At 32.7% G+C, this 8,663-nt stretch overlaps 1 pseudogene; it reads right to left on the bottom strand.

Moving 5' to 3' along the window:
* LOC131650163 (protein FAR1-RELATED SEQUENCE 6-like) lies at positions 1–5,199 on the bottom strand (annotated as a pseudogene).
* Between the last annotated feature and the right edge of the window lie 3,464 nt (positions 5,200–8,663).

Genomic DNA, 8,663 nt, shown 5'->3' on the forward strand with positions numbered 1-8,663 from the left:
CTAATCATTTGCTTCATGTCTACATGATTCACTTGTTATTGATGAAGATAGATCATTCACATTGTATTGTGCCTGAAAAAAGAACAGTGACAAAATTGATGACTTTATGTAATAAGATTGATAATTTATTTTTTAAAAGATTGTTACTAAAAATATCTAGTACCTATAATACTTTGAAATAGGTAGCATTCTGATTCATGACTTGAGAATAAAATGGAACCTAAATAATATGAAACATACGTGTTAGGTTCCACATTATAAATATACAAAGAAACTAATTAAGTTGAACTTGATTTTATGTTTGCACCTGATTGACTTTGCCCACAAATACTGGGTTTGGATTGAAGGGAACTGATACATTCATATTGCCTTGTCTATTCATCCCAAAACTATTTTGTTTGCACTAAAAACATATGTGTCAACGTGAAAAATAAGTGTCTAATGTCATATTAATTGTTTAAAACAAAAGATGATAATGAAAGCTATGTATTTTACTTACATGAATGTGCTCTTGTGTTCCAATTTGATCAATTAATTGAACACTCTCTTGCATTGTAAATGCACATAAGTCCTGTCACAAAATAAGGAAAATTATACATTTTCAAAACTATTATTCTAGATGAATATAGATATTAAAATTACCTCTTTTTGAACTTGATAACTATCACACTTCTGATCTCTTTTTTAGTCTTCTTTTTTGCAAGTTTATCCACAATTTGATCAGCTTTTGATGATTTCCTTTTGGAAGGAGGGCGTCCTTTACTTCGAGCCACTATAGGATCATTAATTTTAATCACTTGATTTCTCACTGGATCATTTTCTTCTATAATTATAGCAGGTGTTTCTATAGATGTAAACTCATTTTTTATCTCCTTAATCCAGCTCATCACTTTTAGTAAATCATGATCACTATTTATCACCATAGAAGCCATTTCATAAAAGGCAGCACAAGCTTTATCAACTCTTTGTAATTCAACATTTCCAACTAAATGATCAAAACCACATTTAATAAGTGTATGTCTTCTTCTTATATCCTTCCTCCATTGTGAAAAAATATAATAAGACGACAATGACTCAGTTTTTCCTACTAGCTTAAGCACACAAAGGATGTGTCTACATAAAACACCTTTGAATTGAAATAAACAACATGTACATTGCAATTCAAAGTCTTTTTCATTGTAGGATACCTTTAACATTACTTCCTTAATTTTGTCAAATTTTTTCTTACTTTCTATAACAGAATATATGGAGTTCAATCCCTCCAATCTTTCAAAGCAAGTATGACAATACATCATTGATGCAACCTCCACCTGAAACTCTTTGAATTTTGCATTAGTGAATGCTTTTTGAATTTGGGACTCAAATCCAAAATGACTTACACAAGCTATAACTGTATTAAATGAACCAAAATCAGCCATGCTTTCCTTTTCAATTTTATCTCTCAATGCATTGTCATATTGTTCGACAAATTGCTTCAATGTTGTCTTTGCATTTACACAGCCATCAAAAAACGAATTCATACTTTCACTTCTTTGTGTCGTTGACATTCCTGCCCAAAATGTTTCTCTTACATATGCAGGAACCCAACGATTTCTCTCATTAAATATCCCTTTCAGCCATTCATTATTCTGAAGTCCAAAATCTTCAATCATTTTTTCCCACCTTTGCATGAAATCGATCACTTTTACTCAAAGAATCATATACAGCATCATGCAAGAGTGCCTTGATAGATTCATAATTATAGTGCCTACCTAACTTTTCTAGAACTTTTTTCATTAAATGCCACAAGCACCACCGATGACGAGCTTTTGGAAAAACAACCTCAATTGCATTTTTCATGGCTTTGTCTTGATCAGTGATTATGGCATTTGTAGTACGTCCATGCATGCATTCTAACCAAGTTGTGAACAACCAAATAAAGGTCTTAGTATCCTCGTTCGATAATAAAGCACAACCCAACAACATAGACTGACTATGATGATTTACTCCAACAAAAGAGGCAAAAGACATGTCCTATTTATTTGTTAAGTAAGTGGTGTCAAATGTTACATCTTCACCAAAATATTCATATGCAACCCTACTTCTTGCATCTGCCCGAAATAAATTTCGTAAACGACTTTTATCATCAATATCTATCACATAATAGAATTGGCTATTTTGCTTTTGCATTTTAACAAAATAGTTTTGAATTGCCTCAGCATCTCCTACCCCAAGTCGTAGTTTCCTTGATCAATATAGTTTCTACAATCTTTCTTACCAAATGTTAGATTCTCATACCCATTCGCTTCAACAACCAAAGATCGAAAATTTCTACTTACGTTAATTTCAGCTTGATCATTGAGTTCTAACCTCGTTTTTAAATGAGGTTCCAAATTATTACTACTTCTAAAATAACGTGCTTTAGTAGGACTTATATCATGATTATGTTCAAGAACAATTCTTGAAATAGTAACAGTTCCATCTAAGCAAATACATGCATTCAATCTAACCTTGCATTGTGATTTTGTTATAGGGTTTGGCTTAAAAATATTCTTTGATTTGCTCACATACTTTGTTCCACGAGTAAAATATTTTTTCCCATCATTTCCATTTTTACTACTAGGTTTAGTAATTCCAAAACCCATAAACTGACCATAACTCTTGTAATAGTCTATAAGTTCATCTTTAGATTTAAATATCATTCCAACACGAGACTTTTCATCATCGTGAAAAATATTTGCTTCTAAACTATCACCGCATTTATCATTTGTTTCATTGACTTCCTCTTTATCGAAGGACACACATATTTCTTCCACTAATAAAATAAATTAAAAACATATATTAATGAAAGTGATATAGGATGAAGAAATTCGTTTTAAATTAAAAACTAGTCTAATTGATACAAGTTTGAATACCAAAGTTTAAAACTACACTTGAATATCAATAACCTTAAAATAAAAATTAAAATAGTATTAGTCCATTGAATAAATTTAATTTGATGAAAATGAATAGTGAGTGATTATGTATGAGTGAAGAACAAATTTAAGAGATAAGAATCTTACTTGATAACTTTTTTCTGAAGCAGCTGTTGACTCTCTTAAAACCAGTGTTGCTTTGTTTCTATCTAGAGGCTAAATTCCATAGTTATTCCTATGATTTATGAGTGCTATGAATAAAAAAAGTTTAAGAAATAGTATTTGTCTACGACACTGTATGGTATAGGGGTTAAGAAAGAATTTGTTTTAGGTTAACAATTACTGGTGCACAACTGAACATTTATGCGGTAAATTGGCAAATTGGCGGCACCTGTATTTTCTTTTTTTGGTTATGTGTAATTATTATAGAAGGGAAAAATTTCGTGAAATTTCAAGAATAAATTGTCGATGTGAATAACATTGTACAAACGAAATGAGCATACATATATATATATAGAGGAGGGATCAAATTACACCCGAAGAGTTACACCACGAGTTACACTCGTTCAATAACTACATCTCGAATTAATAATTTTTAAATTCAACCGTTGGATTGAAACATAATATCATATAGATCATACCTATAAAGTTTGAGCTTAATCTATAATGATTTACTATATCATCAAGATATCCAAAGATTAACGTCAAAATGAGCTTTCATATAACGTTAATTTTGATGTAATTCAATGACATAGTAAATCATTATAGATTAAGCTCAAACTTTTTAGGTATGATCTATATGATATTATGTTTCAATCCAACGGTTGAATTTAAAAAATATTAATTCGATATGTAGTTATTGAACGAGTGTAACTCGTGGTGTAACTCTTCGGGTGTAATTTGATCCCTCCTCATATATATATATATATATATATATATATATATATATATATATATATATATATATATATATATATATATATATATATATATATATATATATATATATATATATATATATATATATATATATATATATATATATATATATATATATATACGTTAATGGTTCTTAGGAATTAATGTGAAACATCATTCTTGGAAGTGAAATATTACAAATATCACTTATAACTATAAATATGTACAAATATTTTGTTGAATAAAATAAAAAGGTATTGTGGTGATAGTGACCCGTGAAAATAATGAGTTTCAGTGAGAAAATGCACAAGAGTTGGTAAAAGTTACAAATATCACTTTCGTTGTTTCTCAAAAAATAAAGATTTTGTCTCTCAAATTAAAATAATTGTTGATAAAAGTAAAATAGGCATTACATTAATAGTGACCCTTAAAATAAAAAAATAATATGTTGTTTGTACATCTATTGTATAGTATGCAATTTATTAAATTAAATAATTTATTTATTTAAATTAAGAAATAGATTAATTATTATTTTTAATAATAATGATGCAGAAGTGTAATATTGTCTCTACTGAAGTTTTTCAATAATTTACTATATTTATTTTAGCTTAACTTGTTTGATTCATCATGCATAGTTAGTTTTGCCGTTTCTTTTAGCTCTTATTTGATGTAGTTGTATTTGTAAATGTTTTTATTGTTATAATAAAAAAGAAAATTAATTAAAAATAAGAGAAATATAAAGAGAGGAGGATTATATATTCTTCATGAAACAAAACAAAACAAAACAAAAAAGATAACAACTATTTCCAACAAAAACATGTTTAAACTCACAATTTTAATATACATTAGCTACATCCACAAGGTGACGACTATTGCGATTTTGTAGTGGCACGCGTAGCAATGCTCGTTGCCCAAATTTCATGCTTGCCACCCCAAAGCCCAAGTCTGTCATTTCTTTTGTCTCTGTTTCATTTCTTGTGAAGCTAAGATTGCAGCAACTTAGCAATGCATTAGTGATTGAAAATAATGTAAGAGAGTTGGACAAAATATTACTATGACCAAGTGATGTCATTAGGAATTAAAATCATAATTGGTTTGTTGATTAAGGAAGAGAGTGGTCAAAGTAGAAACAGTTTACCTTAGCATTGACAACAGTTAAGTTCACAACAACAGTTGTTGACAATAGGTTGCCTAAAAATGTTCTATATTTGTACAGTGTTCGGTCTTCTAACTTCCCTTGATTTACAAATTATTTTTAGGAAGCATTCAAAGTATAATAATCAGTTGTAAGGCGCAACGGAAGACAATGAAGACCTTTTGCAAGTGTTTTCGCTGTCAGTTGTGTTAAGAACAAAGTCTGCTTCTTGAACATATGTAGCTGCTCCATTGCCTTCATTTTCTCCTTTGCGCTGCCATTAATTAGTATAAATATAGATTAAGACCAAAGAAATATCAAAACAATGGAAAACTTAGATATATCTATTCATCACAATTATATGAATCATAATAACGGGTTTTTGTTGTGGCGGTAAAGCGGCAAGCAACAAAAGTTTTGGAAGTATTCATCCGGGAATTATCGTGTCCACAGAGATCGGTGAGAAGAACTGCCGTTCGACTATCTCGTGTTCTAAGTTTCATGAATTGGGTGCGGAAAGTAAATGCGGGAAAAGTAAATAAAAGCATATAAACAATCTCAATAGTCTAAGAGAAATAGTTATGGAATTGCATTTCGTTCTACCTGTCGAATACTTAAATCTGAAGATCTATCGCTCGACACTCACAATACGCATCAACATCATCGGGCATCACTCGAGATGCCACATCGGTGCCCATGTCTGCAACACCGACGAAAGCTCAACCGTACTATTCACATCAGCGATTTCTCCACCGACACAAACAACACGGAGGCATTAAACTCGATACCCACTACGATTGTTAGTCCTAAATCCATGTCTGCAACCCAGAAACTAACAGTTATCATTCCTAATCAAGATCTATGGTGTCCATGTCTGCAACAACACAAATCCAGAGCATTTAAGCAAAAAGATCAAGAACAACAACAATGATGATTTGTAAAGCGAATATATAAACGATCCCAAGATCCACAAATATACATACAATAAGAGTAGAAACATACATACAACACCCACCATTGGAATGAAACAAAGGGAAGAGAGAAGATGAACCGGAAAGATCTCACCGGTACAATGAAATCGAGTCAGATCCATGATCAATCCACATGACGTCGCACCCAATGGTGTTTCCTAAGCCTCTAAACTACCAAAAAAGGATCAGAGCTCAACTTGTCAAGAAGAGGTGATAAAAAACCTAAAAAATCTGTTATTAACTATTTATACAAAACTGAGTTTCGCAGTGGGCGCGACGCGCCCTGTATAAATTTACCAAACCGCCCTAGCGCGCGACGCGCCCTAATCCGGCGCGACGCGCCCTAACTTCTGCCAGCTTATGTTCTTCAAACTCAAAGAGGGCGCGACGCGCCCTACAGCGCGCGAAGCGCCCTGCACCAGAACAACAGAATTATTTCCTCTTTGCTCTCGCAGCCGTGTCTTCGACACTTTATTCCTCCAGGCTCCAAAAACGCAAGAATACCTACAAAAATACAACAAAACTATCAAACGGTATAAAAGTGTATGAAAATACATCTATTCACAAAGTATACGTATTTACACAAAAACGGGAAATTATTCAAACGGTATTAACAAAAAGCATTGATAAGTGCCACTATTTACATACACAAAATAACTACAATTTGACACTTAACAACTCTCCCCAACTAGAATCTGTTTGTCCTCAAACAGGGCTAAACACTCAAATCGCAAAAGTAAAAATCCAAAGAATCAAGAATCAACAAAGTTTAGAAAAACGAAACAATTGTACGATTCAAACAAAAACGTACGAACAAAGTAAACACTTACCACTATCCTACAACGACAACATGAAAATGAAACGATTCCTAAGTACAAAAATCATACAAAACATTCTAAACAAAAACAAGCTCAATCACGAATCACGTCTAGCAAAAACTCATCGGTAGATGAAAAACACAGAAAGGTGAGGACTTTGAACACTCATCCAACAATCTTGCAAACAATAGACAAAATTATGCGTTCATCTAAAAATAGTATTGAAAATGCAACGACACGAATCACAAGGGCTTTCAAGGTTGTAATGTGGCTCGGTTAACAAACAAGTGATAAGTCCTAAAGCTAATCGAAACAAAAACTTGCCTAAACCTAAGGGAGTAATTACTTCCACAAAGTTTCAAACAATACAATTTCAATCCAACTTTTCTCTTCATCACAAATTTCACACCAAACACAAAACTTATTAGCACACTCTTATTCATACTCTTTTTGTTATTTTCTTTTTCAAACTTTTTCTCTCTTTTTTTCTTTCTTTTTCTTTTCTTTCTTTTTCACATTTTTTCTTTTCTTTTCACAACCTCATGATCAATCAACCAAAAAGTAAGTAAACATTCTCTCCCCAACTTGAATTCAACCACAACATAAAGTGAATACTCCCTACTTTCTAAGGCAAGGTAAAAATACAACTAAACATCATAGTTGAGAGTTCAAGAAAACAAAGAATCAAACATCCATAAACAAATGAAAACCAAACGCCCCTAGAAAAGCATTAAGCAAAAACAATATGGATATTGACAAAAAGGCTCAAAAAGGGGTTACTAATGGTCACACACTCACAAGGTGAATTGATATTTGGCTATGGTAGTTGTGCTCAAAATCAAACAAGTGCCTTGATCACTTTCGTGCATTCACAAAATCAATACAAACGAAAGATTAAACATAATAATATCCAGTTAAAACAAGAATTATCGGTCTCTCGCATATATATACAATGGAAAGCCACCTCACATTTATGGTAAAAAGGGGAAACTAATTGTGATTCAAGTCATGAGCAAGTTATGCAAAAAGAATGAATAGTATGAAAATTGTACAAATGAAAAGTCTCCTAAACATGCTATGCTATAGAAAGTGATAAACGAGTACCTTGCAACGTACAAATTCGATCAATCATTACCGCACAACCGGCTTGTTGAATCAATCAAAATCGAAGAATTACCAAATGCGACTCCAAGTAATCGGGCCAAAATTTGAGTCTAAACACAAACAAAAGAATTAAAAATAAATCGATAAAATACTATACTATAAAGCCTTGGTGTAAGTGGGAAAAAGGCGAGCCGAGTGACCCGTTAAAAAAAGGTCACTGGCCAAAAGCAACCCAGCGCGCGACGCACCCATGAGCACGCGACGCGCGCTACACTAGAAAAACCAGACCAGTCTAAAAAGACAGATTTTCCAGTGAGCCACCACTTAACACCTACACAACTCAATTACAGAAAAACAGAAAAATAAAACCGTTGGGGTGCCTCCCAACAAGCGCTCGTTTAACGTCGTTAGCTCGACGCCTTTATTGTTTCGCGAATGGTAAGAAACTTCCTCGCGGTACGCCAATGCTTTCGCCTCAAACGCAACCTAAAGAAAATGACCTACCCAAACACTTAATCAAAACTATACGAAACTTAAAACATAAAACCATCGCAATGCGATTAATCTCAACCAATCCCCGGCAACGGCGCCATTTTGTTGTGGCGGTAAAGCGGCAAGCAACAAAAGTTTTGGAAGTATTCATCCGGGAATTATCGTGTCCACAGAGATCGGTGAGAAGAACTGCCGTTCGACTATCTCGTGTTCTAAGTTTCATGAATTGGGTGCGGAAAGTAAATGCGGGAAAAGTAAATAAAAGCAGATAAACAATCTCAATAGTCTAAGAGAAATAGTTATGGAATTGCATTTAGTTCTACCCGTCGAA

This window comes from Vicia villosa, linkage group LG2, assembly GCF_029867415.1.
Source record: "Vicia villosa cultivar HV-30 ecotype Madison, WI linkage group LG2, Vvil1.0, whole genome shotgun sequence".
Classification (NCBI taxonomy): Eukaryota; Viridiplantae; Streptophyta; class Magnoliopsida; order Fabales; family Fabaceae; genus Vicia; species Vicia villosa.